Below are 8,572 nucleotides of genomic sequence, written 5' to 3' on the forward strand. Positions count from 1 at the left end.
TTATAAGACCCTCCACCTGACTCACACAGACCTGCTTAGATGCAGTGATATATACATAAAATTACAATTTTCACATTCCTTGAATCTCACCCCGCAATGAGCTTTTGGCACATGCAGAAAGCGTGGTTAACTAACAGACTGGATGACAAGGACAAGAGCCCTCTTTTCATGTGATGTGGAAGAGCTTAGATGGCATCTGGAAGGGTCTGGGTTGGGTCAAGGTTTGGGGTCCCGGGTATGCTCTTGTCATTCCAGATGCAGACCCAACAGCAGAGGAGTAGATCCCAACCAGAAATATCCACGACCTGGGGAATCAAAAAGAAAAGGACCAGATGACAAAGGCATCGCCAACGATGACAGCCCAGGAAGATAGGTCAGATGTCAGTAGTCCTTCAGACGCTGATGACAGCTATGTTCTTCCTGACCATGACAGCAAAGACAGAAGACACAGAACCAGTGTAGCTACTAAATTGGACTGTCCTGGTGTAAGGGTTAAAAAGCCTCTAGAAGCAAAGAATGCGGCTCAAGGCATGTGGGAGGACCTGAGGGATGAGAGGTACCGATGCCCAGGCAAGTCCTATGTGGAGGTGGGGCATAGCCCCAAGAGGCGGTGTCTGACCCCAGGTAAAATGTCTCCCTCCTTAGTGCTCTCAAAGCCTAACATGCCTCCCTCCCTCTTCTTGGGCCAATCCCATTATGCCAGGTTCCTAGGAGGACCTTCCTCTTCCCCCAGATCCTCAATGGGGTATAAATATGTGCTATCTAAGAATAAAGTTCTCTTTCGCTTCACTTCTACCTCCTGGTGGTCTGTCTCTATGTTATCCGGATTGGTGTCCGAAGACAGGTAAGTGTGGCCTAGCCGTGCTGTTGATGGATGGGCATTAAGAGTAGCTCAAAGGGGATCTAAAAGGTTAGGGTAGTGTTAAGAGATGCTATATCCTCCCAGGTTATTTCTACCTTCTGAATCCAATTCTCCCTGTGCAACAAGAGAACTGTTCGGCTCTGCACACATATATTGCATCTAGGATATACTGTGACACATTTAACATATATAGAACTGCTTGCCATCTGGGGGAGGGGGTGGAGGAAGGGAGGGGAAAAATCGGAACAGAAGTGAGTGCAAGGGATAATGTTGTAAAAAATTACCCTGGCATGGGTTCTGTCAATAAAAAGTTATTATAATTTTAAAAAAGAGAGAGATGCTACATCCTGAGTGATGTGTAACACCTAGAGACTGACAGAACTGAACAATAGGCTTGTCCACTTCTCCCATGGCTACCTGCTATTCCTATGTGGATTGGGGAGAAGCTTTGCCCTGTTTTCCACTTGTAGGCAAAGCCTCTAAATTAGCGTTTGAAAAATCAACACACACACACCTACCAAAGTTAGTGAAGCAGTGCTATGGGACATGACTCTTCTTGTATACATCCTTCCTCTGTGCCTTTCTTTACCAAAAGGTGTATACAATTGAAACCACAGACTTATGACATCCTACCTCCTTGAACATGACTTTCTTGAGTGGGTTGAACACCATGTTATCCTTGCTTAGTTTTGGCCTTGTTGGGCCTAGGTCTTGTACTTTTGTTCTTTTATATACACTCTGTAAACTCATTGATCAAGTGAGCTATTTTTTTTTAAATCTTTTTTTAAAATAGCTTTTTATTTACAAGATGTATGCATGGATAATTTTTCAGCATTGACAGCTGCAAATCCTTTTGTTCCAACTTTTTCCCTCCTTCCTCCCACCCCTTCCCCCAGATGGCAGGTTGACCAATACATGTTAAATATGTTAAAGTATAAATTAAATACAATAAATGTATACATGTCCAAACAGTTAATTTGCTGTATAAAAAATGAGTTGGACTTTGAAAGAGTGTACAATTAGCCTGTGAAGGAAATAAAAAACGCAGGCGGACAAAAATAGAGGGATTGGGAATTCTATGTAGTGGCTCATAGTCATCTCCCAGAGTTCTTTCCCTGGGTGTAGCTGGTTCAGTTCATTACTGCTCTACTGGAACTGATTTGGTTCATCTTCATTGTTGAAGAGGGCTACATCCATCAGAATTGACCATCATATAGTATTGTTGTTGAAGTATACAATGATCTTCTGGTCTTGCTCATTTTACTCAGCATCAGTTCATGTAAGTCTCTCCAGGCCTTTCTGAAATCATCCTGCTGGTCATTTCTTACAGAACGATAATATTCCATAATATACATATATCACAATTTATTCAGCTATTCTCCAATTGATGGGCATCCACTCAACTTCCAGTTTCTGGCCACTACAAAGAGGGCTGCCACAAACATTCTTGCACATACAGGTCCCTGTCCCTTCTTTAAGATCTCTTTAGGATATAAGTCTAGTAGTAACACTGCTAGGTCAAAAGGTATGCAGTTTGATAGCTTCTTGAGCATAGTTCCAAATTGCTCTCCAGAATGACTGGATGTATTCACAATTCCACTAACAATGTATCAGTGTCCCTATTTTCCCACATCCCCTCCAACATTCCACATTACCTTTCCCTGTCATTCTAGCCAATCTGACAGGTGTGTGTAATGGTATCTCAGAATTGTCTTAATTTGCATTTCTCTGATTAATAATGACTTGGAGCATCTTTTCATATGGCTGGAAATAGTTTCAATTTCTTCCTCTGAGAATTGTTTGTTCATATCCTTTGAAAGTGCACTATTGTTGATGTTAAAGTTAGCTTAATGTGATGAGCAGTTTCCGCATTACAAGAGAAGGGAATTGTAAAGACCCACAGAGTTAACTCCCACAGTGCAATCAGGCCTTGAAGCCTGAGATCCCCAGATATGGTTTTCTGTGAACAAAGCGGACCTCCTGGCAAGGAAAGCTCTGGTGGCATTGAGATTGCCTCAACAGGAGGCATCTCCTTCTCTAATTGACGTGAGTGTGACCTCATAGACTCAATATAAGCAATGGGACAAGGAAGTAGGGCAAGGGCAGAATGTGAACACATGGAATAAAGATCTTGAGCTTGCATGTGTAATGCCAGAGAAACTGAGCAAGACAGAGATTAGAGAACAATTTAATAATTTATTAAATGGAGAGAAATACTGAGACCAAATGGATGTATAGTTAATCCCAGGGCTGGACGAGACTATTGTCTCAAAGAATCCAGCAGTGAATATCAGATAACAAGGTTCTTTTATAGGGTAACAAGAACAATGACATAATGGGGAAGGTACCTGGGTGGGGATGACCTAATGGGGGGAAGCACCTAGTATGACATAATGGGAGTTATTGGAGAGGCTCCTGATATTCTAATGATGTCTAAAACGGATAAAGACCTTTATCCCATTAAATATTAAGAGGGAATAAGTATAGCCTAAAGTCTAAGATATAAGACCTTTATCCTATCAAACATTAAGAGGGAATGGCTATAACCTGAGGCAGATAGGACAATGGGGAAATTAGGTCAGGACATCAAAAGGGAACTGTGGCACAACACATGCAGCTATCCTTGGGTGCTGTGACAACCATTCCTTCAGAGAGGCAATGGCCAGAGATCTCTGAAGACCTCTGATTGAGATAAGATTGGTAAAGAACCACTGTATGAGACAGTGGCCAGAGATTTTCTAAAGGTCTGGGAATTAGGCATGACTGGTAACTGTAAGCAGAATAGGAGGCTACAGAAGGGAATCAGACTCCCTCCATCCAGCCCCTCTAGAGATGCAAAGGATCCTTCCTTTGCATCTTTTCCCCCTCTTGAGCTGAATCCTGGAACTTCCAAGGATTCTGATTTTAAGCTCTGCCCTCAGGCTGAAATGACTGAGACACTTAGAAAGCTGAACCTCTCCCGGACTAAGGAGAAATCTGGGTATTCTGGGGACCCGCCCAACTTTTTGAGAGGGTCCAAGGCCAACACTTGGGAAATAAATGGAGAAAACTCTATGTTTCTCTCAGAGATTTGTGCTCTAGGTGTCATGAAAACTGTCTGAGGAGATTCCCCAGTTTGAGCAGAAGGAGTACTGGAGGGACTGTCTCTCCACCACAACAGGCCCACAGCTCAGCACCTGGTGGCTGGTACAGGTGTCGAGCTGTCCCTCCTAATGCCCTGCCCTCTAGTAGGAATTTGGGGCTTGGTCAAGATCCCCCTTGCTCTACCATGACAGCCCAACACTTGGCAGCTGGTAAGATGGGAGGGGCTTCTTTTGCAACTCTGGTCTCTCCTACTCCTCCCCCATATAGTGGGGATTGAGAGGGGAGAGGTAGGGAAGAGAAGCAGTCAGGACCTGTCTTCAGATCTCTCCTCTGCCTAGTCAGCTTGGTGATTTAATGATGAGACCCAACTGTCTCTTCCTTCACCTTCAGAAAAATTAAAAAAACAAAACAAACCACAAACTTTTAGTTACAGTTTAGAGATTTGGAGAAGCTTAACTGCATTCTTATATATCAGGGTTTCCCACCTGACTTGTCTCTCTGGATGTGTCACACCCTTAATCCTGCCATCCTGTTTCCCCACCTCCACCCAACCGAGAGAAATTAACTTTCCTGAAAATGGGAAAGAAAGGACAGCTTTTCCTATGGTGACTCTCACTGGCACCCTAAAGGTTTTGGGACCTCTCCCCTAACCATATCTTGGAACTATGGAAGGGAGTGAGAGTGGACATTTAAACACTCAGGAAAAGTCCCTCACTTCCCTGGGGAAAAAAACAATCCTTGCAGAAGAAAGGGGGTACATCCCTTCTTCTGGCTCTGTTATGCCACAGTTCCCTTTTAATGTCCTGACCCAGTTTCTCCAATTTTCTATTTAGTTACTCTGCCTCAAGTTATGACCTTTCCCTCTTAATGTTGATGAGATAAAGGTTTTATAACTTTAGGTTATAATCATTCCTTCTTAATGTTTGACAGGATAAAGGTCTATCCATTTTAGACATCATTAGAATATCAGTAAACTCTTCAGGACTTCCCTCCATTGTGTCATCTTAGGTGCCTCCCCCCATTGGGTTATCCCCATCCAGGTACTTCCCCCATTATGTCATTGTCCTTGTTATCCTATAAAAAATCTTGCTGTCTAATACTCAGTGCTGGAGTCTTTGAGACGATGTCTCAGTATATCTCTCTATTTAATAAACTATTAAATTGTTCTCTAATCTCTGTCTTACTCAGTTTCTCTCTGGCATTACATCTGGTTTCACCACTCCTGCCCAATTTGTGCCCAGGTGAATCCTGAAGGAGCTGTTAAACCCCCACCTCTCCTGCCCACATACCCAGATGGATAGTGCAAGGGATTCCAAATTTCTTTCATTTTTTTTGCTAACACCCCTGAAGGCCTCAGGGCACTTGCTAAAGCCTGCCTAAACTCCTGGCAGGGAGATAAACAGCCTAGCTTTTTTGTATTCTTATGAGCACTGTGGAGAAAGTGAGATGGGAACTTTTTGCTCCAAGCATATTCTCTCCTACTTTTCTTGATTGACATTCTATACCCCTTCCAGCAATTAACTCTTTAGCATAATTAACTCCTTAATTACTTTCAGCTAAGGAGTTGTTCAGCTTTGTTGGGTGGACTATCAGCATTCTTAAAGGAAGCCCACAGATGGAACCTGATGCATTTTTTGCAAAAGGCCCTATTCCCAAACACCATCATCTCAACCCTGGACACCACCCCACTTTTAATCTGTTCCTGAGATCTGTTTTCTCTAGGTTTCAAGCTTCGGATTTTCAACTGCCCTTCTGCCTGGAAAACATGGGACAAATGACTGGGACAAACACCCCTTAGATGCTGTTTTCAGATCTCCCTTCCCCTCCTGGCATGAACCCCGAAATCAACTACAATACTTGCCAGCTCGAAGTAATATCAGAAGAAATCTTTGCACTGCTTAAGGGGGGGGGGAAATATCAAGGGAAGCCCCAAAACTCTCTCTCTCTCTCACTTGGTGGGGAGGGGGAATGAGGTAGAAACTCCTTGAAGGAGAGACTCTCCTTGAAGCTTTCCCTTTGCAAAAGATCTGCCTGAGGGAATCAAGACAAGTAGTTTCATTCTGTTATCCTGAAGGAGACCAGCACACCCACATTGATAACACTCTCTACTGATTATACCCTCTATTGAGTTGAAGATTAGTGTAGGCCTACTCATTCAATTAGGAAGATTCACTATTCTGATTTCAACTCAAACTACAACCTCTAGCCAAAGTTTCAATTATAAAAAGAGGCAACTGGGCTCAATACCTTGCAGAGACCAAAGCAGGAATCATGCCAGGCCAAGGGACTTCCCTTGGCATAGCTGCCTTGTGAGGACTCTGCCTGCTGAAAAGACATTCTCTTTTTAGCGTTAATTCCTCTCTCTCTCTCTCTGAGTCTGTCTGTCTGTCTGTCTGTCTCTCTCTCTCTCTCTGAGTGCCTCTGTGTCTTTCTCTGTGTCTCTGTCTCTCTCTCTCACCTATTTCCCTAACAGGACCTTAACCCTCTTTACCTTTTTGTCAGGATTACTCTGCTATGACCTTTATCTCTCTGCCGGGATCTTGTCACTTGGAAGTCTTCCTAGCAAAGGCTAATTTCCCAATCCCAACAATAAACTTCTTTTTGCCAGTCTAACTTTGAGGTTTGTGAATTCCTTCATGAAGGACCTGTGCTGACCAGAAGGGGTTCCCACAACTCCCTGCCCTGCACTGAACCTCATCATATTTTCCTCTCTCTTCTGAACTGAATAGCAAATAAAATGAACATTTCTGTGTACCTTGTAAAACAGAAATAGGATTGTAATGAAAATGCAAATTCTTTTATGTAAAACTTGCTTTTATTTTTAAGCATATAATTTAATATAAAACTTTCAAAATTATGTTTTCTTAAATGCTTTAATGACATTGATTTCTTTTTTTGACAAATTATCACCAATCTTCTGATTCTCACCTTCTTTCTTCCAATTTGGAAAAAAAAATAAAAACAAAAACTTTTAACCAATATGAGAGTAATCAAACAAATTTCCACATTGTCCATGCATTGGCCAAGCATCTTAAGTTCATCACTTCTTTGTCAAGAAGTAGGCTTAAAATTTAGTTATCTAGAATCCTGGTCACTGTGCTGATTAGAGTTCTAAACTATTTCAAAGTTGTTTTGCATTTTTCAATGTTATTATGTAAACTTATCTATAAATTATATAAATAGCTCACTTCATTCTGTACCATATACATACAAGTTTTCCCAGGTTTCTCTAAAACTGTCCCCTTTAAAATTTCTTATAGTGTAATATTTCATTGTATTTCATTTAATAATTTGTTCAACCTTTCTCCAATTGATGGGCACCCCCTTAGCTTCTAGTTCTTTGCTACTCAAAAAGTGCTGGCATACTATATTTTTATATGTATGAACATTTTACATACATGTAAATAATTATTTATATGCATTTATATTTATATATATGTATGTCCTTTTCCTCTCTCTGACTTTTCTGGGATATAGATTTAGTAGTGGCACAAGAGTCAAAGGATATGTATGGATATAGTATATATACTTGACATATTAAATTATTTCACAATACGTATATCTATATTTTTATCTATCATTTGGGCATAGTTCCAAAATACTTTCCAGAAAATCCATAACTCCATTAGTGTAATTTTTTTCTCCCACAGCCCCTGTAATAATTATAGTTTCTCTTTTTTTGTCAGTGTTATGGATGTGAGCTAAAATTCAGTTTTCACATTAATTTCTTTATTAGCAATTTGGAACATTTTTTATATGGCTATTGACAGCTTGGATTTTCTCCTTTGAGCAATATCTGCTCATACCTTTGTCCATTTACTCAAGAATGATTCTGAGTGTGGTGGCACATGCCTTACGGTTCTTGATCTTATATATTTGAATCTCTAATGTCCTCATATATTAATATAAAACTTATCAGGGAAACTTGCTGCAAATAACTTTTCCCCTTTACTTGCTTTTCATTTAATTTTAGCTATGTTGATTTTGTGTAAAAGATTTTTAATTTTAATATAATTGTTCATTTTATTTTTTGTAATTCTACCTTTGTTTGGTATTTATTACTCTTTCCCTCTCTGTAGATCTGAGAACTCTTTTTAATTTGTTTATGCCATTTTTGGCATGCAGTATGAAATACTGGTCTATACCCAATTTTTGCCAAATTAATCAGTTTTCCTAACAGTTTTTGTCAATATTGAGTTATCGCTTTAACAACTGGGCAAGATCTTTGGGTTTATCAAACATTCGACTGTTGTAGTCATTTACTTCTATATATCGTGTACCTATATTTTCCACTGATCAACATAGTTCTTAACTAGTATCAAACTGTTTTGATCAATATTGCTTTATAATACAGAGAGCTGGTTTTTCCCACATTTTTTTTCATTAATTCCTTTGATATTCTTGACCTTTTTTTCCTTTCAGATGAATTTTGTTAATTTTTTTTCTAGCTCTATAGAATAATTCTTTTGAAATTTGATTGGTATGGCATTAACAAATAAAATAATTTAGGTAGAACTGTAATTATATTGGCTTAGTCTTACACAAAATCAATGAATATTTCTCCATTTATTTAGATGTAAAGTGTGAAGACTCGCAAGTTTTCTTTATTTTCTATAGTCTTTTTTT

The sequence above is a fragment of the Antechinus flavipes genome, chromosome 4, assembly GCF_016432865.1.
Source record: "Antechinus flavipes isolate AdamAnt ecotype Samford, QLD, Australia chromosome 4, AdamAnt_v2, whole genome shotgun sequence".
NCBI classification, from domain to species: Eukaryota; Metazoa; Chordata; class Mammalia; order Dasyuromorphia; family Dasyuridae; genus Antechinus; species Antechinus flavipes.